Consider the following 24,207-nt stretch of genomic DNA (forward strand, 5'->3'; position numbering starts at 1 on the left):
AACACTTCGAGAGAAGTATAGCACACAACAAAGTATAGCACACAACAAAGTATAGCACACAACAAAGTATAGCACACAACAAAGTATAGCACACAACGAAGTATAGCACACAACAAAGTATAGCACACAACGAAGTATAGCACACAACAAAATATAGCACACAACGAAGTATAGCAAACAACAAAGTATAGCACACAACGAAGTATAGCACACAACAAAGTATAGCACACAACAAAGTATAGCACACAACAAAATATAGCACACAACAAAATATAGCACACAACGAAGTATAGCAAACAACAAAGTATAGCAAACAACAAAGTATAGCACACAACAAAGTATAGCACACAACAAAGTATAGCACACAACAAAGTATAGCAAACAACAAAGTATAGCACACAACAAAGTATAGCACACAACGAAGTATAGCAAACAACAAAGTATAGCACACAACGAAGTATAGCACACAACAAAGTATAGCACACAACAAAGTATAGCACACAACGAAGTATAGCACACAACAAAGTATAGCACACAACGAAGTATAGCACACAACAAAATATAGCACACAACGAAGTATAGCAAACAACAAAGTATAGCACACAACGAAGTATAGCACACAACAAAGTATAGCACACAACAAAGTATAGCACACAACAAAATATAGCACACAACAAAATATAGCACACAACGAAGTATAGCAAACAACAAAGTATAGCAAACAACAAAGTATAGCACACAACAAAGTATAGCACACAACAAAGTATAGCACACAACAAAGTATAGCAAACAACAAAGTATAGCACACAACAAAGTATAGCACACAACGAAGTATAGCAAACAACAAAGTATAGCACACAACGAAGTATAGCACACAACAAAGTATAGCACACAACAAAGTATAGCACACAACAAAATATAGCACACAACAAAATATAGCACACAACGAAGTATAGCAAACAACAAAGTATAGCAAACAACAAAGTATAGCACACAACAAAGTATAGCACACAACAAAGTATAGCAAACAACAAAGTATAGCAAACAACAAAGTATAGCACACAACAAAGTATAGCAAACAACAAAGTATAGCAAACAACAAAGTATAGCACACAACAAAGTATAGCAAACAACAAAGTATAGCACACAACGAAGTATAGCAAACAACAAAGTATAGCACACAAAGAAGTATAGCACACAACAAAGTATAGCACACAACAAAGTATAGCACACAACGAAGTATAGCACACAACAAAGTATAGCACACAAAGAAGTATAGCACACAACGAAGTATAGCACACAACAAAGTATAGCACACAAAGAAGTATAGCACACAACAAAGTATAGCACACAACAAAGTATAGCACACAACGAAGTATAGCACACAACAAAGTATAGCACACAACAAAGTATAGCACACAAAGAAGTATAGCACACAACGAAGTATAGCACACAACGAAGTATAGCACACAACAAAGTATAGCACACAACGAAGTATAGCACACAACAAAGTATAGCACACAACGAAGTATAGCACACAACAAAGTATAGCACACAACGAAGTATAGCACACAACGAAGTATAGCACACAACAAAGTATAGCACACAACGAAGTATAGCACACAACAAAGTATAGCACACAAAGAAGTATAGCACACAACGACGTATAGCACACAACGAAGTATAGCACACATATCCAACAGTATAATGAAGTTTATCAGTACATCACACTCCTTACTGTACACTGATCTCAGAATCTTAAACTTAAAGATTCAAAATAAACATTACTTTATGTTTGGCTGTGAATAGGCTGAAAAAGCCAAAAGCCACCTGCTTATCTTATCTCACTTCCACAGCAACATTATCCTCAATATCTGCAGGGAGGGTCCCTCCTCTGTTGTCATGCTGAAACCTACAAAAGACTCCGCCCCTCTCTGCTGCATTACATTACACCATGGAGAGGGGAGCAGGAAAATATGACTCTCTAGAGGAGAGACCTCACCATGAACGGGGAACTGTAGTAAAATAACATAATGAACAAAACAGCTTAATTTTTAAGATATTCATATAAATTATGTAGTTAGAGTTTGCCCATCGTAAAATATTTCCTCTCCCTGATTTACATTCTGAAATGTATCACTGGCGGTGACATCTTTAGTTCTGCCAGGTGATCTGTACGGAATGTTCGTTACTGAGAATTCGATGCACAGAGGAAGATATCGCTTACTTAGCAGTTGGGAAAAAGCCATTATTTCCCAGAATGCACTGAGGTTCACAGACAGCAAACTGTCAGGACCATGGTCATGACTACACACTGATGATCTATTTGAGAAAAGGTAAAGATTTCTCCTGAGAAAGGGGGAATCAACTACTGATTGATATGAAGTTCAATTCTTGGTTAACGTTCCTCTTTAAGAGAGCACTGGGTGATTTACATATCTTCACTAGTGGCAGGTGGACTGACCATTTCACTTTACAGGTTAAATTACATGGTTTTGTCACAAGTAGTACTTGCTGCAATGAATTTACAAATGTGTGAGGAAAGTGGATGCCGCTCTCTCTGTCCCCTCTGTTACATCTGCTCTCTTTTATCTTCTCCAACTTCCCACTCTTTGAAACACAGAAAATGTATATCATGCCTTTCTTCACATAGTGCAACCAGGCCCGGCCTGCCCATGATGCCAAGTGAGGCAACTTCCTTAGGCGGAAGAAGTCTGGGGGAAAGCACTAGGCAGAAACAGGAAGTGAAGAGTGTGCCTGGCCAACTTATACTGGGGGCAACTGTGCCTGGCTAACCTATACTGGGGTCAACTGCACCTAGCTACCAACACTGGGGGCACCTATAACTGGCTACCTACCTATACTGAGGGTGTTTTTTGGGGGGCAGCCATAACATGCGGATCAAATTGTCGGGTGTTGTGCGATCATTCCAACTTTGGGGTTGGGGCGCATCCTCACAAGTTTGCCTCCAATGCAGAAAGTCTAGAATTAGCCCTGAGTGCAACACAACATGAACTAGCCATACAGTGCTTCTGAAATAACCCTTAGAATTCTTCTGCCCTGTTTGTATTATGTATGTATTGCCTCGTCTGTGCCGCTCTGCACCAGAGCTGTTATATTTATTAGGCCACAGTGAAGAGATTTGTTTGCTTCAACTTGACAACAGCTGGAGCCATGTCTGTGTGTGTTTTACAAATGGTGCTTACTTATATGTCCAATCTGTTTTTCTGCTTCCCCCTGTGACATCATCCAATCCAGCCTGGTTTTCAAGATCAAAGCCTAGGATGAAAATACTCTTGTGTATTTCAAAACACAAGTGACAGATTAAAACTCAAACACCAAAGGACAAGGTATTTATATTTCCACTGTGCTTACAATACTCTGACTGTGCTCAGCTTCTAACTTTATTTGCTTCAACAGATGTGACTTTTTTTTAGAGATCAACACCGAAGGAATTCTTTCCTCCTTCCAGCAGTTCATGTGACTATTATATCATAATCAACTGATGTGGACTCTCTATTTTTTCATTTTCTGCAGATTGTTTTCCCAGGTCTCAGTGAAGCAGATTTGACTTGCAAACTGTTTCCATAAACTTGCCATTAATCAATATCAGGTGAGATTTTCAAATGAGTTAAAACTTAAAGAGGAACCGTAACCAAGGATTGAACTTCATTCTAATCAGTAGCTGATACCCCCTTTCCCACGAGAAATGTTTACCTTTTCTTAAATGGATCATTGGGGGGGGCGGGGGGGGGGGGGTCTGTGTTGGCTGATATTGTGGTGAAACCCCTCCCACAGTGTGATGTCAGCACCTAGGTACTGACATCACAACTGTGGGAGCCTTGTTGCATTGTGGGGAATAACAGCTGTTTCCAACTGCCAAAAAAGCATCACCTTCCACAGACATCACCTGCCAGCAGTAAAAATGTCACCACGTGATAAATGTCAGAATGTATCAAGGAGAGGAAAGATTTTACAGAAGGCAAGTACTGACTAAATGAACTATAAATAATTATTGTTTTCTGATCTTAAAGGGGTTCTGTGTAGGTTAAAAAGTAAAACTAGCTGACACTTACCTGGGGCTTCTATCAGCCCCGTGCAGCGGTAATGTCCCGCGCCGTCCTCTCTTGATGCGCCATTCCCTGCCGCCGCCACCAGGCACTATTCATCTGACGACAGACGAATAATGTGCGCTCCCGTTCGCATCATCGGGGGCTTAAAGAGTTTTCTTGTACTGCGCCTGCGCAGTAAGCTCTGATGACCCGTGCGGAAGCGAGAGCTCAGCCGTGCAGCCGCAGTGTAATCACTCGCGTGATTACACGGGGACCGGCGGCAGGGAACGGCGCAGCGAGAGAGGACGGCGCGGGACATTGCCGCTGCAGGGGGCTCATAGAAGCCCCAGGTAAGTGTCAGCTTGTTTTACTTTTTAAGCTACACAGAACTCCTTTAAACAGGTATCCCTTATTGCAATTCATAGAAGTCTTTTTCAAGCTAGATTATTAATTCTTAAAGAGGAACTCCAGCCTAAACAAACATACTGTCATTAAGTTACATTAGTTATGTTAATTAAAATAGATAGGTGATATAATCTCTTACCCACCCTGTTTTAAAAGAACAGGCAAATGTTTGATTTCATGATGGCAGCCATCTTTTTGGTTGAAAGGAGGTGACAGGGAGCATGAGACACAGTTCCAACTTTCCTGTGTCCTGAGCTCCTCTCCCAGTTGCTAGGCAACGTGAATAACAACATAGGAAATCCCATCATGCTCTGCACAGCATCCGGGAAAAAAAGCCCAGGCTTTTTTTCTTTGATGGGTGGAGCTTAGGTAAAAATGCAGCTAAAAATGATGCTTGGGTAAGAAAAACAAAGTTCTGATGCTTTGAAACTGTTAAAGAAACATCAAGCCTTTTCAGTTCTGCGGAGTAGATTTTTAGTCCGGAGGTTCACTTTAAGCATTGGATTGATGAAAGCCCCCCTACTTATACACAGTGGGTTAAATAACTTAATGAGTACCTTAAATTGGAAAAACTAGTGCATTTGCATAGGGGTTATGGGACTCGGTTTGAAAATATTTGGAACAAATGGTTGGATACTCCTGAAGTTGTTGATTTTGATTTAATAAGGGGTAGACTTTTTGGATGAGGAATGGCTGTGCGTACTTTTTTCTTTTCATTGAACATTTTTCTGCTAGCCTATTCTAAGTGTGTAAATCGGATGCTCCATATGTTTCACACTTACATTATCCTTTTTCTTGTAATAAGAATGTGTATCTATATATTTGTGCCTCTCTTTTCTCTGTGGTTTTTCTTTTTCTTCTTTTTTTCTTTTATGAATTTATCAATAAACTTTGTTTGATTAAAAAAAAAAATGATTGTAAAACGTAAGCACTTTTTTCATTGTTATTTTTACTGCAGTTCCTCTTTAAAGCATTATTTTATATAGAGGTACATTGTGGAGATTTTTTTTTCCTATTTCCTCTGTATATGGTCTTAGGCATACATATGTCATCTACAGTACATAAGCAATGTTTCTAAAGGGAATATGTACACACATTGTACGATCTGCGTGCAGGTTTTTCAGAGCATTTATTATAATATAAACCCCTTATCAATCTGGTTAAGAGTTGGTTCACACTGCAAGACAATAGCATTGCACTAGCAAGAGCTTTTCAAAGCACTAGTGCTTAAAAAGCTATTGCAGTGTAAACAAGCCCTAAGAACCAGAAGCGTAAAAGTCATGAAAACAGCATCATTTTTAAGGGTAGAAGAATAGACTCCATGGGCCAAATTCATTTAAGGGAATCTGAAGTGAAAATAAACATAGGATGTAATGATTTTTATGTGTAGTATTGCTAAGACATAAAACATTATTAGCACAGATATGAGTCACGTATTGTTTCCAGTACAGAAAGAGTTAAAGAACCTTCAGTTGTTATCTATGCAAAAGAGCTTCTGTGAGCTCTGTGACTTTAGTTGCGGACAGCCCTGTCTTTTGAAGCACTTATCTCAACTGTCTCTCATTGTTTCTTTTTTGTATTTGGTTTTTCTGTACAGAAAAGTTCAAAGGGCCAGTAGTCTGCTCTGTGAAATCTTGTGTGAAGCAAGGCAACTCTAAGGTCAGGGAAGACATGAACTACTATCACCTGGGAAGCAAGAAGAGAGCATTAGTCCCATGCTCCCTTAACAGGGCACAGCCACCTGCAGTGGGTTTGATCAGAGCCACCTGCAGTGGGTTTGATCAGCTGACTGAGCGCAGCCTCCAGTAACACCTTTCTTGCCTGGTTAAATTAAAAGATTCCTTGGGCGTGCCAAGGAATATGGAATTCCATTCCTCCAGAGGGTCCCCAGACGAGAATGCCAATTAAGTATTGCTGAGGGAAAATTCTCCAAACTGTGATACCACACATAAGAGTACAACAGAGTAACCAAGCAGCTTAGGGTGACCCAAACTAAGAGTACATGAGAGATAAGGCCTGGTCTGGGCATGTTTGGTACTTGCTTTTGACCTTGTTGCCTTTACAAAAGCACAGTCTGGGAAGTCATAAAATATTAAACTTTCATGAGGTATCTGTTTATCTTATTGTTATATTTGGTATCTGTAATTATCCTCTCCACTGTGTCATTTTGGGAGATAGGATAAGCACAACAAACGCTCAGCAGAGCATCAGCTGCAAAGAAAACGGCATCCTGAAATCTTGGTTAGGCCTGGTTTACACACATAGACCTTTGGAATGGCAGGAAAAGCAGGTACAGTGCTTTCAGCATTTTATGTGTTAATGAAATGTGAGAGAGACCATGGATAGGTAGCGGTGCTGATAGTAAATACCGGGAGTTTGGATAATCTATAGTAAACAAGTTCCACACATCTCAAGGGATATGAATATGAATCAATATTAAAGGTCTCAGAGACTTTTAAGGGGATACATTAATCAGCATGTAAATTGATTCAGTCATAGGTCATTAATTTGAGTTAAAAGACAAATAAATTTCATTCATAATGCAATAAAACATGAATCTGATAATTTTTTTCCCCAAATTCATACATAGCACAATCAGCATGATTCATTACATTCCCTGTCAGCAGGGCCGGGCCGAGGCATAGGCTGGAGAGGCTCCAGCCTCAGGGCGCAGTGTAGGAGGGGGCGCAGAATTCATTCAGCTGTCATTCCTAATTGTGTTTGAAGCAGAAAGAAATAATAAAAGGGGATACATGGCAGTGACTGCAAGCCAGATAACTAGATTTTAAGGTGTTGGGGAGGTTGGGGGCCCTGTGGCACTCTTAGTCTAATAGCAATCAGTGTGTGACAGCTGGGGTGGGAGGGATGGAGGGGCGCACTTTGGTGTCTCAGCCTTGGGTGCTGGAGGACCTCGTCCTGGCTCTGCCTGTCAGGGTATAGTAAATTAACAGCCTCTACTCAGTAGGGGAGATAGAAACAATACATCACCCTATAGTCCACAGAAGGTTAACAATACCGTTAATGGATAGGGCCGAGCACTTGGCTCAACGCGTTTCCTTTTTTGTAGTGATACTGGCACTTTTCCAGTGTTTATTGACATTTCAAACCACGTGTATTTTCAGTAGAACCTGATTTGTATGAGTACCTGCAATGGGAGTATGGCCAAGTCAGCATGCATTGACTTTGATGTCCTTTAACGCGATGCACTTAAATACCACCCTGTGTACAAGAACACGGCCATAACAGTAACTGCAGTGGGATTAGAAGATTTGATATATAGATTTGTTTTTAGGATTACGGTACTGCAAAAGCACTGTGTACCGCACCACTAAACAGCTTCAGCCATCTGAAGCCGTCTTGCACAAGGCACCATTGCATAGTTGCTGTGTTGTTGCTTAGATGCACTCTGGCACCGTAACTAGGTGTATTCAGATTTACTGCTCTATATTTCAGCAAACTAATAAGGAAATAATTCTCTGTTTGACTTAGGTTTGGTTCACAAATAAATCTGTACAATTATGGTCCAGCCCACTCCTGTCCTGTCAGTTTTGCATTAGTTTTCTATCAGTTTTACCTCACATGATTGGAACTGTACACCTTTTATGTGTGAACACATCCATAGAAAACTTAAAAAAACCTGACAGGACTTGGACTGGATTGGACTGGAAATGTACACCTTTAATGTGTGAACCGAGCCATAGAATACTCAAAATTCAAAACTGATGGAAAACTGACAGGATAGGACTTGACTTGAAATGTACAAATTTATGTGTGAACCAAGCCATAGAAAACTCATACAAAACTGATGCTAACTGTCAAAAACTGACACTACAGGACTGGACACCTTTTAAGTATGAACCCAGCCTTATTGCTTTGGTGATGTCACAGTTTTCTCAGACACCTGCAACAAATACGTTAGCAAGCAAGATTGTTTACACCTAGCAACTACCCGGGATTTTTATCTACACTGCTTTTTTTCAGCCGCTTTCAGCTGTGACAGCTCAAGCAATGAATATATACAGGTACAGCCCTTCATTTATAGTTTATGGATAGTAACACTACGAAAGTACCTTCAGGCCTCTTTCACAGTAGGACGTTACGGTTTGTTGCGACGTTAACGCAAATTACAACGCAACTCCTCAAAAAAGTCGCAACCTAATGCCCCGTTATCGTTGCATACAGTAGAGCATACAGGCAATGAAAAGTATGCTTCCAAGTAATTACTGAGCATGTGCAAGTAGTCTAACGCAGGAAATAATGTGTATAACGCACAGCATGCAGCACTTTCTAATAACGCTACACGTTACACACAAACGCAACGTGTGCACTGTGAATGTCGTATTGCTGTGCGTTAGTCTGCATCAAAAAAATTTCTAATGTGCGACACTAACCTCGCACTGTGAAAGAGGCCTCATCCTCTAATACAAAATCTGTGCTGTCAATAGAAATTGCTGCCTGTCCTCTAAAAAAAAACAATGAGAAGTTATGTCAATAGACAAAAATTATTAGCTGTTGAATCAAAACGCTGCAAACTGAAAGCATCTGGTCTGATAGCGTCTGTCTTTCTCCATAGCTGTGGCATTTCACCTATAGCCCTTCTTTCCTATTCTTTTCTTTCTGTATAAATGAATGCACCCTAATATGTCACGAGACGCTAAGCTGACACCATGTGATCACCATGAATTAGGAAGTAGACTTTGCCACTAGTCAGGGAAACCGTTTCCTCTTTGCCTTCAGTCAGCTGCTGCATTCTCTTGCCATGACCTCATAGCAGATTTTCTGTCTTGCTTTCCAAATATACACTATTTTCTCTGGAAAGCATTAAAAGTTCTCTGTCCCATAATGCTGTATTTTCTGTCAGATGTGAGCCAAGACAATACGGTACAATTCACTGAAATGTTATCCATGTGGCAGACACTGCAGTCATAACGTAGCCACAGTCACACAGTAATGGCACAGTACAGCTTTCAGTCAGACCAGGCTGTAGAACGATAGCTTATTATTATTATGTTATTGATTTTATTAGAACTTGTAGTTGTCCAAAAACAGAGGAGATCTCTCATAGCCTTACCTGAGATCTCATCTGAGTGTGTTTAATAGTCAATGTGATTCTAATATTTCTGGCTTGCATGCAAGTGGTATGCAAATGGTATGCATCTTGGAATCAAACCAATCCAAACCAGCAGGTAGTGCATTAGATTTGCCCAGTAATTTAGTTTACATTTTACAATATGTCATGATAGTGGTCCTCTAAGACTAGGCAGGTACAAAAACCATCCTTCTGTACCTTGATAAGCTGTTGTAACACATTTCAGCTGTAATAAAACAGCAACATACCTACACTGTGTCTGGTCATGTGATTTCTGTTCTGCTGCTTTTAATTCTTAAAGGGAACCTGAAGCGAGTAAAATTATTTAAAATAAACACATGACGTAGCTGCAAATGAATATTACATACTAACCTCACCGTCAGTTCCTCTCAGAAGCTCACAATTTTCTTCTTTCCAATTCTGACAATATTTTGTCAGAACTGAAATATACCAGTTGCTATCAGTTATATATCAGCAGCTGTCAGTTACAACCGAATGTGCAAAGTAATGTCCATGTTTACCTATGGCTCAAGTGGGCGATATTACAGTTTAACAGCGCACTGACCAGGAAGCTATTATGGGGTAATGGCCATTTTTAAAATGGAGGACGGAGAATTCCATTGATCACAGTGGACAAATGGGACTCAGGAGAGGAGAAAGAGATTGAGGAGTAGACTACATAGGAGGTAAGTATGACCTGTGTATGGTTATTTTGACTTTTTATTTTCAGTTCAGGTTCTCTTTAATGGTCAGCTCACTGGAACAGTGAGAAGTAACATTTCTGGCAAATTCAAAGATGACTTATTGATAGGATTTCCTTGAACATTGCCCCAGTAACGAAGATCCCAGAAAGTCCAGCAAAAACATCCTACTGGGGCTTTCTATTCCCAAATGTTGTGGGTCGCTCAGGATGCTATAATGCAATAACACCCAAGGTTTTAGAAATGTAATTATCATAAAAACTACATAAAATAGAAAATGTTATGACTTACTCCAACAAATCTGACCTCCATAGAAATTTGTCGATAGCACATTTTGAGGCTTTGTAATAGAGTAGGATTGTCAGCTTTTGTGATGTCCAGCTTTTTGTACTAAAGACATTTTAATGTACTTTACAGGTAGGTTGAGAGGTCTTTTCCCTAAAATCTAATTGATTAGGATAGTTGGCTCCATAAACTTCATTGCAAAAAAATGTTCAATTGCAAAAGTCAGGTTTTATTAGGCAAAAATCCAACGCTACTCAATGTACACTACAAAGAATCCAAATTTGACTTGGTTTTTTTAGAATTTGAGGCTCACATTAGTTTTTAGGCACAACATGCTCCAGTACTAACTAGTACTATAGATTTGTTGGCATTTCCACATTACAATATGTGTGTATGTGATAAAAAGAATGACTTTTTCTCAGTGATTACCTTTTGGTAGTTCTTCAAGTGTATGGAGTATTGATGCTAAAGGCAAAGCAAGAAAGCCAGATATTCTATTGAATGCCTGATTCACTCAGTCAAGGACCAAGGTACGATTATTTCTTTTGCTTCACAATATTATGTAACTGATCTAACAACAAGGTGTGGCATGGAGAAAACAGATAAATAAAAAAATAAACAAGGGAGGCAGAGAGATAATTGAGCTGCTTGTTACAATAGGGGAAAGGCCACAACGTCATTGAGAGCTGCATTGTCAGTGTTCTCCCCAGGCCCTCTTAACCGAGTGCACCATCCGGCTAGTTTTGGTGAGCACCCGGCTGTGATTGGCTCACCTCCTCTTATGCTGTAAGCAGAATTGTGCAAAGAAGCTTGAGCTATTTGATTGTTGCGTAGATTAGGTTCAGTCGCACAGGATATACTGAGATCACCAGAGATCCAAGAATTCCCCACTGTAAACGGCTACACAACAATTTATAAATAAAGCTAATGAAACTGTTCACCTTTTCTCATAATATACATTGCATGGATCACCTAAAAGCACTCTATAAAATGCCCAGATAAAATGTAGTGTGCTTGGAATGATATGCTTGTAACATACAGTATATCATTTCATGCACACATAACAGTAACGTGACATGACAATAGCATGTTCTGGCGTTTTGGAATTAAGTCGGTTTTCTGGTCATTTTTGTGCCCTCAGAAGAGCCATTAGATCCATGACAGCGGATCATTTTGAAAACTGAATTCATTCCCAGTGTGTGTATCTTCTCTTTTTAATCTAATTAAACCCATCTGTTTACCCCTTTGTGCATTCCTTTTTCTCTCAGACAAATGAAAATAAATGTTGTATCCTTTCTTTGAACCATCCAGTGCAGTCAGCATTTAGCGAAGCTGGAAAAAAGCAAGGACTTGCATTTTTTTTCTGTTTTTCTGATTTGAAACAAGTTTCCTTCAGAAGGCAATTCAAGTTCAAGCTGTATAGATGGACCTCAGTGCTCACAAGTCCTAGTCACAAGGTGGAGGGAGCCCAAGGGTGGTTTTTCTACTACAGAAAACAATAATATCTTGTGAAAGTCTTCCCTCTCCGTCCCACTGATGAGTATTGTCTCTGCACATTGCTATGTGGAAGAAGAAAAGATAGAAAGCTTGTTTTCTAGCCCTAATGATTCCTACACACAGAGATGTCTTTATTTTCACCACATCATACATCTTCTTCATACACTGTGAATACATTACATATTATAGCCACGCATAGATGGAGTAAACATGTATCTTTAAAACAACCCTTTAAAGAGACACTGAAGCGAAAAAATTGATGATATTATGATTTGTATGTGTAGTACAGCTAAGAAAAAAAACATTAAGATCATATACATCAGTCTAATTGTTTCCAGTACAGGAAGAGTTGAGAAACTCCAGTTGTTATCTCTATGCAAAAAAGCTATTAAAGGGAAGGTTCAGGGAGGGTGGGTAAAAAATAAAAATCAATTTCCACTTACCTGGGGCTTCCTCCAGCCCGTGGCAGGCAGGAGGTGCCCTCGCCGCAGCTCCGCAGGCTCCCGGTGGTCTCCGGTGGCCAACCCGACCTGGCCAGGCCGGCTGCCAGGTCGGGCTCTTCTGCGCTCCAAGGCCCGGAACTTCTGCGTCCCACGCCGGCGCGCTGACGTCATCGGACGTCCTCCGGGCTCTACTGCGCAGGCACAGAACTACTGTGCCTGCGCAGTAGAGCCCGGAGGACGTCCAATGACGTCAGCGCGCCGGCGTGGGACGCAGAAGTTCCGGGCCTTGGAGCGCAGAAGAGCCCGACCTGGCAGCCGGCCTGGCCAGGTCGGGTCGGCCACCGGAGACCACCGGGAGCCTGTGGAGCGGCGGCGAGGGCACCTCCTGCCTGCCACGGGCTGGAGGAAGCCCCAGGTAAGTGGAAATTGATTTTTATTTTTTACCCACCCTCCCTGAACCTTCCCTTTAAGCTCTCCGACTAACTTAGTCCTGGAGAGGGCTGTTATCTGACTTTTATTATCTCAACTGTAATTGAACTGTTTACTTTTCCTCTGCTAGAGGAGAGGTCATTACTTCACAGACTGCTCTGAAAGACTCATTTTGAATGCTGAGTGTTGTGTAATCTGCACATATTATAGAGTGATGCAATGTTAGAAAAAACACTATATACCTGAAAATAAAAATATGAGAATATTTTCTTTGCTGCTAATCTTCTAGTAATTATTCATAGTACACAACCAATTCATTATATCATATATTTTTTTCCGCTTCAGTGTCTCTTTAAGTAAAACCCAAACTCAAATGAGTTAGAAATTGAACCAGCAGAGTCTCTGTGTAACAGAAAGAGAGGATTATTTTGCTTCAAAATATACTTCTGTGTAGCTATGGATGACAGCTTCGCCCCCGAGAGTCCATGTCCCAGATTTAGCTGAGTTTGATACAATTATAGAAGGCAAGAGCCCATTGTTTTTAATTAGAGAACTTACCTGCAGAGCCAGGACAAGATCCTCCAGCACCCAAGACTGAGACACCAAAGTGCGCCCCTCCATCCCTCCCACCCCAGCCATCACACACTGGGTGATGTTAGACCAAGAGTTGCTTTTGTATAGCATAAAGGTAATACTGAGAAGCTCCCACGAAGAGATAAAAACAAGGAACACCAAGAGCCCCAATAGTGTAATATGTACTGGTAAATGGTTACTAGATAGAGTAAATATTAATACTCACAAACCAGGGTTACCATTAGGCAACCACTGTAAAAGCAGGTGGGGAGATTTTCCTGACCCCACTCAGGAATAAGAAGTCGCTCTCTGTAGATCAGAAAAAGGGGGTTCAACCCTCCACCCAGGGTGGACTCAATATTATGCAGGAGACACAGAGGTGCCTGGCTCTTCTACTGACCGCATATGCTATTGCTCCGTTGTTATTGCCGGATGAAGCAGGATCAAACCTGCGAAACATGTTGCATATTTGGAGTTCTTAAATAAAATATATTGACTGTCTTTACTACAGTCGTTGTGTGTCTACTTGGAGGAGGTAAGTCCACCACTACCTCCTCTATTTACCAAGAATTTGTTTTTTTAAGCTCATTTAGCTTCCTTTTATCCTTTGGCGCCTCTGTTCTCCTGCATCCCACGAGGAGATGGGCTACTCCAAAATCTGTCAAATCTGTCAGCTTTTAACTATCTACTATAAGTAACAGCAACATAGGATACAAGTAATTTATAATGCATTTAACTCTGGGAGAAATGTATAGCATTTGTCCATGCATTTGTCCTCATGCTTGGACAGCCTTTTGTTTTTGTGGCTGGATAGTGTACTGGTTAAGGGCTCTGCCTCTGACACAGGAGACCAGGGTCCGAATCTCGGCTCTGCCTGTTCAGTAAGCCAGCACCTATTTCAGTAGGAGACCTTGGGCAAGTCTCCCTAACACTGCTACTGCCTATAGAGCGCGTCCCAGTGGCTGCAGCTCTGACGCTTTGAGTCCGCCAGGAGAAAAGCGCGATATAAATGTTCTGTGTTTGTTTTGTTTGTTTGTTTATATTTTTATATGTATGTATTAAAAATGTTATATTTTTTTTTTGTGATATTGGTCCTTTAAAGTGAACCTCCGGACTAAAAATCTACTCAGCAGAACTGAAAAGGCTTGGTGTTTCTTTAACAGTTTCACAGCATCAGAACTTTGTTTTTCTTACAAAAGCATCATTTTTAGCTGCATTTTTAGCAAAGCTCCACCCATCAAAGAAAAAAACCCCGGGGATTTTTTCCCTGATGCTGTGCAGAGCATGATGGGATTTCCTATGTTGTTATTCACATTGCCTAGCAACTGGGAGGGGTGATCAGCACACAGGACAGTTGGAACTGTGTCTCATGCTCCCTGTCACCTCCTTTCAACCAAAAAGATGGCTGCCCTCATGAAATCAAACATTTGCCTGTTCTTTTAAAACAGTGTGGGTAAGAGATTATATTACCTATCTATTTTAATTAACATAACAAATGTAACTTAATGACTGTATGTTTGTTTAGGCTGGAGTTCCTCTTTAAGTACACTAAATTTGCTAAATAGATACTACTGTGACTTAGGTCAGTCCACCGAAAGCAACTGCTGATCCTCCCAAATATACCATTTTCACACTATCGGTATATTTCCCTTCTGTCCATGAGGGATTCTTCCACATTTGTGAAATACAGAGTATGATGATGTTAAGCACTCTAGATTTGCTTAGTGGGTGCTACTGTGACTGGAGTCAGTTCATAGAAAGGAACTTCCAGTCAACAGCTTGACAAATATGATCTTTTCACTAATTCTTCCTTGCAGGGACAGGTGAGGGTACCAGCTGGCTGAGCCTGAGAAATGTGAAAGCTTTCATACATGATAAATAATTAAATAGCTCATTCAGATGATGAAAGGTCTTCTCTGGGAATTTATCGCACCTGCTTATTCAGTAGCCAGTTACAGCAAGAATAATACCTTTTGTAGAACTTGTAATATAAAGTTTCATTCCGTTTTCTGAGACTGGAAGGTAAGTGACAGTATAGTTGTTTTATGCTAGGTACAGGGGGCGTAGCAATAGGGGTTGCAGAGGTTGCGACCGCATCGGGGCACTTGGGACAGAGGGGCCCCGAAGGGCCCTCCCTCGACTACAGTAATAGCTCTCTATTGGTCCTATGCTCATAATAATCACTTCTATAGATACTTTGAATAGTGGTAATTATTAACAAACTGTTCCCCATCCCCTTCTTGCACCTCGGACACTGTAGTTGCCATTGGCAGGTTTTGGTGCGCCATATCAATTGTTATGTATTAAGTGCTTAGGGGGCCCCATTGTAAAACTTGTACTGGGGCCCACAGCTCCTTATGCTGGGAACACACAGTTTGTTTTGTAGCTGATTAGGTGGTTCGATAGATAATTTCCGACATGTCCGATCTCACTTTCGATTCTTTTGCCTCTCGATTTCTGATAGAAGTGAATGGAAAAAGATAAGAAAAACGAGAGGAAGATAAGAATCGAGAGCTGAAATAGAGAGACAAAAACGATTGAGAGCAGAAATGCACGGCAGAAACGAACCGTGTATTCCCAGCATTAGCTACGCCACTGGCTAGGTACACACCATACAATTTTCTGTTAGATTTTCTGCTGGGTACACACCATGTATTTTCCCGCTCGATCCGCGGGTCGATCGGGATCAATTCAACTATTTTCGACGTGCTCGATTCGGTCTTCGATCTTTCCCGCCGTCGATTTGCATGTTAAGTATGCAAAATCGACGGCAGGAACGATCAAAGCCCAAATCGAACATGTCGGAAATAGTCGAATCGATCCCGATCGACTCGCGGATCGAGCAGGAAAATGCATGGTAAGTACCCAGCATAACATTTACCTTTCAGATAGATAATATCCAACATGTTGGAAATTATCTATTGAACCATCTATCTGCCTAGCAATTCGGCATTGTTCTATTCAGCAGGAGATAACCAGAAGACAATGCACCAGAGATAATGACCATTCTCTACAGAAAAGAATCTAAATCTAACAGAAAATTGTATGGTGAAATCTACCAGAAAACTGTATGGTGTGTATTAGGTATAAGGATATGAGCTTAGCCCAGTACAAAGGATGCCCCCTTGTGTTAGCTGAATGGTAATAGATGATATAGCAATAGGCTCTATGTACTGTAAGCAGCAGTAGCTCCAGTGGTAGGGTGACCAGATTTTTGTGGGTCCAACCTGGGACGGGGAGTGGGGCGGGGGTGCGCGCAGCGGCGAAAAGTGGGGAGGACTGAGGAGCGTGCAGCGACGAAGACTGGGGGGGAGGGGCGAAAATGGGCGTGGCCATGACATTGTATAGGCGGCGCTAACGTAATGATGTAACAGCGAGGCATAAGAAAGCAGTGTTTACGCCATGATGTGGACAAACGAGACTTTGCATCATGGGTGTGCAGAAACTGTGTGATGCTAATAGTATACCGTAACCACAAAGCAGCAAACATAGCCATCTATGACCATTAAATAATAAATGCAGTAACAATTACCCCGGACACCAGAAAATAAACACAATAGGCAACATGTCAGCACAAAATAATCGCAATGCGGGCAGCATGTCAGTATAAAATAAATGCAATGCGGGCAAACATTTCACCAGAAAATAAACGCAATGCGGGCAAATATGTCAGTACAAAATAAACGCAATGCGGGCAACTATGTCAGTACAAAAAAAACGCAACGCGGGCAAACATTTCACCAGAAAATAAACGCAATGTGGGCAAACATTTCACCAGACAATAAACGCAATGCGGGCAAACGTCAGTACAAAATAAACGCAATGCGGGCAAACATTTCACCAGAAAAGAAACGCAATGCGGGCAAAAATTTCACCAGAAAAGAAACGTAATGCGGGCAAACATTTCACCAGAAAAGAAACGCAATGCGGGCAAACATTTCCCCAGAAAAGAAACGCAATGCGGGCAAACATTTCCCCAAAAAAGAAACGCAATGCGGGCAAACATTTCCCCAGAAAAGAAACGCAATGCGGGCAAACATTTCCCCAGAAAAGAAACGCAATGGGCTCTATTCATAAAAGGTTACCGCAAGTTTTCCGCTCAAAACAACGGATTTTCCCGTCCATTTGGCAAAGTGGGCATTCATAAAAGCTGTTCCCGCATGAAAATCTACAATCCCCCAGCAGAGCGAGAAATTTCCGCCTTCTCCAGTGTTTTTCTAGATTTATCTAGAAAAAAGTAACAAAATGGCCATTCATAAAGTTTAGAGGAAGCGGTATGTGGATGGAAAATACCGCTTCCTCTGATTTTGCGGATTACATACAAGTGAATGGGACAGACCTCCCAGAGAGAGCAGTGCACGGAGGGACTCTGCCGGCTGAAGTGTTTCCGCATGCCTTCCGACAGCTTACCGCCAGCTTTTAGCGGGAGATCTCCGCTCTTGCATCACAGCTGGCAAGATTTTTTTGAATGACCACCCAGAAGTGTAAAATACCGCTGCGGTATTTTACCTCTACGAGTATTTACGCCACAAGTTTTTTATGAATAGAGCCCAATGCGGGCAAACATTTCACCAGAAAAGAAACGCACTACGGGCAAACATTTCACCAGAAAAGAAACGCACTGCGGGCAAACATTTCACCAGAAAAGAAACGCACTGCGGGCAAACATTTCACCAGAAAAGAAACTTAATGTGGGCAAACATTTCACTTGGAAAAGAAACGCAATGCGGGCAAACATTTCACCAGACAAGAAACGCAATGCGGGCAAACATTTCACCTGGAAAAAAAGCATTTACTCACCTGGCAGAAGTCTCTGGCCTCTGGCTCGCTTCTCCCGGGACCACCTTCCCTCTGCATATCTCCCGCGCTGACAGGGCTACGGCAAGATGGCGCCCGAAGCCCTGTACTGGAGACACAAATAGTCTCCAGTACAGGGCTTCGGCAGCCATCTTGCCGTAGCCCTGCTTGCCTGCCGGTGTCGGAACAGACACCGGAAGAGGAGGCTGGAGCGGGGCTGCTGCAGGCAATGAACTGGCACGGCGTCTATAGACGCCGCTGCCAGTTCATGAGGAGAGAGTGGCCAGAGTGCTGAGGTCGGGACGTCCCGCTGCTGAAAGCGGGACGTTTCCCGGGACCTCATGCAGCCTGGGACAGCGGACCCCGAATCCGGGACGCGTCCCGGGCAATCCGGGACGTCTGGTCACTCTATCCAGTGGTCAGTTTAGATTCAGGCTCCATCACATTAGGATGGCTCCTCTCCACTTTGACTAGACCTGGTCTGCTGCTGTGCAATCAGTACTGCTGTCACAATGCCATGAGTGAGGACAGATTATTATTCAATTTTCCCAGATATGGAGAATTGCCATTTGGGCCCTTTTCCATTAGCTGCAATCCACTTCTAAAAGTGGATTGCTGCCATTTTGCCAGTTGCAACAGCACTGCGGTTTACATTTAAATTGCGATGCTCATTTTCCATTAGCGCAAATATTTGTTTGCATTTTTGCCTGAATCACAATCGCCAGACTGTGTGATTTTCGGTGCGATTGCGATTCATTCTGTGGGCTTCGCGGCGCAATCGGAGCAATTGGAAATTGCAGGTTGCGCGATCACAAATGCAGCACAATTGTGCTCGCAATCACACTTTCTAGTAGAAATGGACGCTTCTTCCATGTTCTGTGTGGAACTACAAGCATTTATAACTCCTTGGGTAATATTTGTTTACAACACGGCTATAAGCAAAACAACTACAGTAAATCATAACTACCATTAGTATAAAGGACAGTCAAAAATGCTTTTCATAATATCCACATGGTTCTAGATGGCCATCATTGTGGCAAAAATGTGAAGTTGTATTCTGTTGTCTGACTAATCCTTCTGCTCTGCTTAGTCACTCTGAATGATGTAAACAAATAAATGGAGAACTTGTTTGCATGGAATGGATAACAAGTGATGTCTACCAGCCAGATACCCCACCTCCCCATCCCAGGAGAAATCGCTATAGCTCAGATCTCATGTTTATCATCCTTGCTTTTTCTATATCTATGAACGTTCCTCTGAGCAAACCTGATTCTGCACTGCTCTTCCAAAACGTAATTCAGTTTATGACAAGCAGCATTTATCTTAAAGAGACTCTGTAACAAAATTTTGAGCCTTATTTCTTCTATCCTATAAGTTTCTATACCTGTTCTAATGTGGTCTGTCTTACTGCAGCCTTTCCTAGTTGCACAGTGGCTGTTATATGATCTAATCTTCTCTCCTCTGTCGGCTCTGTTGGGCTGAGGCAGTCAGGCTGGAATGTGCTGTGCTGCTTGTGATTGGATAGAAGCTATACACACCCTCTCCAGGCCCCCTGCACACTCTGTATGACTCAGGGCTCGTTTCCACTGTAGCGGTGCAGAATCGCCTGGATTCCACCGCAGAAGAAATCGCATGCGGCTGCGTTTCCGCATGCGGATTTACCCGCGATTTCGCATGCGATTTCGCATGGCAAGGAGCCAGGCGAATTTAACCATGTCACTGCCTGTGTAAAGCTCCATTGCTTTACATGCGAAATCGCATGCGAAATCGCGGGGAAATCCGCATGGCAAAGCCGCATGCGATTTCCCTATTGAATGCATTAGCGGCGATTCGCCCGCATTTCTGCCGCACACGAAATCTGACGACCCTGTCGTGCAGATTTTTCCCGCACGCCGAAACGCACCCGCACGACGCACAAGTGGAAACAATCCCATCCACTTGTATTGCCTATGCGAATCCGCATGCAGTGCCTGCATGCGGATTCGCTATAGTGGAAACGAGCCCTCACACACTGAGCGTATCACTTGCTTTGTCTTTTGTTTGTAAACACTGCCTAAAACTGGCAATTACAAGCCAGGATTGCAGCAGGGAGAGGCAGAAACAGCACAGAGGGGCCCAGGAGAACATAATGAATAGAATGGTATGCTTTTTATTGTAAGAATTTTAGAGTACAGATTCTCTTTAAAGCTGGACTAGATCATGAAGCAAGAAAAAAAAATCAAGCTACTTTATACAGTTAGGTCCATAAATATTTGGATAGAGCCAACTTTTTTTCTAAATTTTGGTTCTGTTCATTACCACAAAAACGTTTAAATGAAACAACTCAGATGCAGTTGAAGTGCTGACTTTCAGCTTTAATTTAGTGGGGTGAACAAAACGAATGAATAAAAATGTGAGGCAGCCGAAGCGTTTCAGGAGCTCAAAAGTAATTAGACAAATGAAATAACTGGAAATAAAATGTTAATTTCTAATACTTGGTTGAAAACCCTTTGCTGGCAATGACAGCCTGATGTCTTGAGCTCATGGACATCACTAGGTGCTGGTTTCCTCCTTTTTAATGCTCTGCCAGGCCATTACTGTAGCAGCTTTCAGTTGCTGATTGTTTGTGGGCCTTTCTGTCTGAAGTTTAGTCTTCAACAAGTGAAATGCATGCTTAGTTGAATTAAGATCAAGTGATTGACTTGGCCATTCAAAAATGTTCCACTTATTTGCTTTAATAAACTCTTGGATTGCTTTGGCTATATGTTTTGGGTCATTAACCATCTGTATCATGAAACGCAGCCCAATCAATTTGACTGCATTTAGCCTTCTCCATACTTTTTTCTTGCCATAATTCTGGTAGAGGTTGATCTTGGTTTCATCTGTCCACAGAATGTTTTTTCAGAGCTGTGCAGGCTTGTTTAGATGTTCTTTAGAAAAGTTCAATCTAACCTTTCTATTCTTAATGCTATGAATACACGTTACGTTTTTCGCGTTCAAATCGCCGCACGATCTATTAGACATTCGATTCTCTGCTCAATTCTCTTATCTTCCGCTCCTTTTTCTTATCTTTTTCCATTCACTTCTATGAGCTCCTGATCTTTCCACCCCATGCTGCTGCACCCATCCCAGGTTTCCACCTCACAATCGACAACACAACCATTCTCCCTACCTCCCAGGCCCGCTGCCTGGGTGTCACCTTGGACTCTGACCTCTCCTTCATCCCACACATCCAAAACATCACAAGAGCCTGCAATTTCCACCTCCGTAATATCTCCAAGATCCGCCCATTCTCAACCCCGGATACGACCAAACTGCTCATCCATGCCCTCATCATCTCCCGCCTTGATTACTGTAACTCACTCCTTTCTGGCCTCCCCCTGAAACGCACTGCCCCCCTTCAATCAGTGATGAACGCGGCTGCAAGACTTATCCATTCTTCGCACCGCTCTGCATCCACATCTCCCCTTTGTGAATCCCTGCACTGGCTCCCTATCCGTCTCAGGATAAGTTTCAAGATTCTATGCCTGGCGTATAAATCTGTGCACAAAACATGCCCTACCTACATCTCGGAGCTTGTTCACAAGTATACACCAGGTCGCCCCCTCCGTTCCTCCAACGACCTTCGCCTCACCACCCCGCGCATTTCACACTCCCATGCCCGCCTGCAGGATTTCTCAAGAGCTGCCCCCACCCTCTGGAATGCCCTTCCACCACCCATCAGACTTGCTCCCTCTTTCAACACATTCAAGCAAGCCCTCAAAACCCACCTCTTTATGATGGCCTACCCACCTCCTACCACACAGTAACTCTCTAAGGAATATTGAACAGCCCCCCCTAGTGTTTCCACCCCTCCCTTTAGATTGTAAGCCTCTGGCAGGGTCCTCCACTCCCTAGTGTAATCTACAGGATCATGTGCTCCTGTCCTATGACAGCCTGTACTTGTATTACTGGGCCTACCTAACCAGCCCATATTGCATGATCATGTATTTTGTACAATTTGTATGTATAACTTTGTTCTATGTGTATAACCCTATGTATGTCATCCTTGTATCATTGTATATATTTATTGTCCAGCGCTGCGTAATATGTTGGCGCTTTATAAATACAATAAATAATAATAATAATAATAATAATAAAATAATATGAGAAATCGAGCCAAACAGAATCAAGCGGAAAATCGGACATGTCAGAATTTTATTATCAAAGACATCTATCGGAATGATTCTTCGCAAAAAACGTAACGTGTATTCCCAGCATTAGGCTCATAAGTGGCTTGCACCTTGCAGTGCACCTCTGTACTTTACTTTAATGCAGTCTTCTCTGGTAGACTTGGATATCGATACGCCTAACTCCTGAAGAGTGTTGTTCACTTGGTTGGCTGTTGTGAAGGGGTTTCTCTTCACCATGAATATTATTCCGCGATCCTCCACCACTGTTGTCTTCTGTGGACGTCTAGGTCTTTTTAGGTTGCTGAATTCACCAGTGCTTGCTTTCTTTCTCAGGACGTACCAAACTGTAGATTTTGCCACTCCTAATATTGTAGCAATTTATCGGATGAGGTTTTTCTGTTTGTGCAGCTTAAGGTTGGCTTCTTTCATCTGCATGAAAAGCTCCTTTGACTGCATGTTGTCTGTTCATAGAAAAATCTTCCACATGCAAGCACTACACCTCAAGTCAACTCCAGGGCTTTTATCTGCTTAGTTGATAATGACATAACTACAGATTTGCCCACAACTGCCCATGAAATAGTCTTTGACTTAATTGTCCAATTACTTTTGAGCCCGCAAAAAAATGCTTTAGTTGCCTCACATTTTTATGCAATTGTTGTGTTCACCCCACTGCATTAAATCTGAAAGTCTGCACTTCAACTGCATCTGAGTTGTTTCATTTCGCCTAACCACTTCCAAGTGGTACTTAGCCCTCCTTAAAGGGCACTTATAATCCACAAGACAGATGTTTTATTCTGGTAGGCAGCTGAACAGGTGGAGACAGTAATTTACTGTGCAATGAATAAAGCGAAGTAAACCACAATAAATTTCACAAGGTTTGTAGAACAAAATGGCCCCAAATATTTGTCTCTAGAAAGACGGCTCTGCAGACAAGGCCAGTTTAAGGGGCCCTGGGAGCCAACTGAAATGGGGGCCCCCTACACCTCTCTTCCCCCATAGTTCTTCCATTCCCCATCGATGGACACCACCCCACAGCTCCACAGGGCCCCTGCACATTAGCTGCATTAATTACTTACTCACTTGTCCTGGCGGGTGGCGGCTGCACCGTCCATGCAGTCTTCAACCCCGCGTGTAAACACGTGCCGGAAGAGAAGAGGCGGACAGCTTGGTTGAAGACTTCAAGAACTGTGCAGCCGCTACCAGCCAGGGCAAGTGAGTATGCAGCTAATGCACAGTGGCCCAGGGGGGCAGTGTGGAAAACAACTTGACAAGGTCCGGCTGTGCAGGGCCACTCGGCGAATTGCCCCCTTTTCCTGTCTAGCAGCGCCGGCCCTGTCTGCAGACAATGGGTGCCTTGGTCCACTGATGATGGTTCTTAGCAGAGTAGAAATATAGGCCCATATGCAAATGACTTTTTCCTGAGTTTTATCATAAGTGATATTTTCAAACTTGTCAATAAAATGCCTTTTAAATCACCAGCAAGCAAGAAAACTCTTTAACTAGTTTTGACAGTACTTTTCCACCTAACAGTACTTTTTGGTACTTTTATTACAAAGTATTGAAAAGTTATTCTAAATAGAAGATGAAAAATTATCTCCTAGGAAAAAACTCAGGAGGAAAAGTTGGACATTGCAATAGGGTGTTCTCTTTAATTAAGTAGGTAAGTAGAAAAGGCTTCTCAAACATTTTTCTTAGAGTATCTCTTTTTTACATTAAAGAAAGCCAACAGAAGGCACTAACATTTTCTCTTAAAAGCAGAGTATTTCTTGAGGCAATTATAAGCCT

Source organism: Hyperolius riggenbachi, chromosome 3, assembly GCF_040937935.1.
Source record: "Hyperolius riggenbachi isolate aHypRig1 chromosome 3, aHypRig1.pri, whole genome shotgun sequence".
NCBI classification, from domain to species: Eukaryota; Metazoa; Chordata; class Amphibia; order Anura; family Hyperoliidae; genus Hyperolius; species Hyperolius riggenbachi.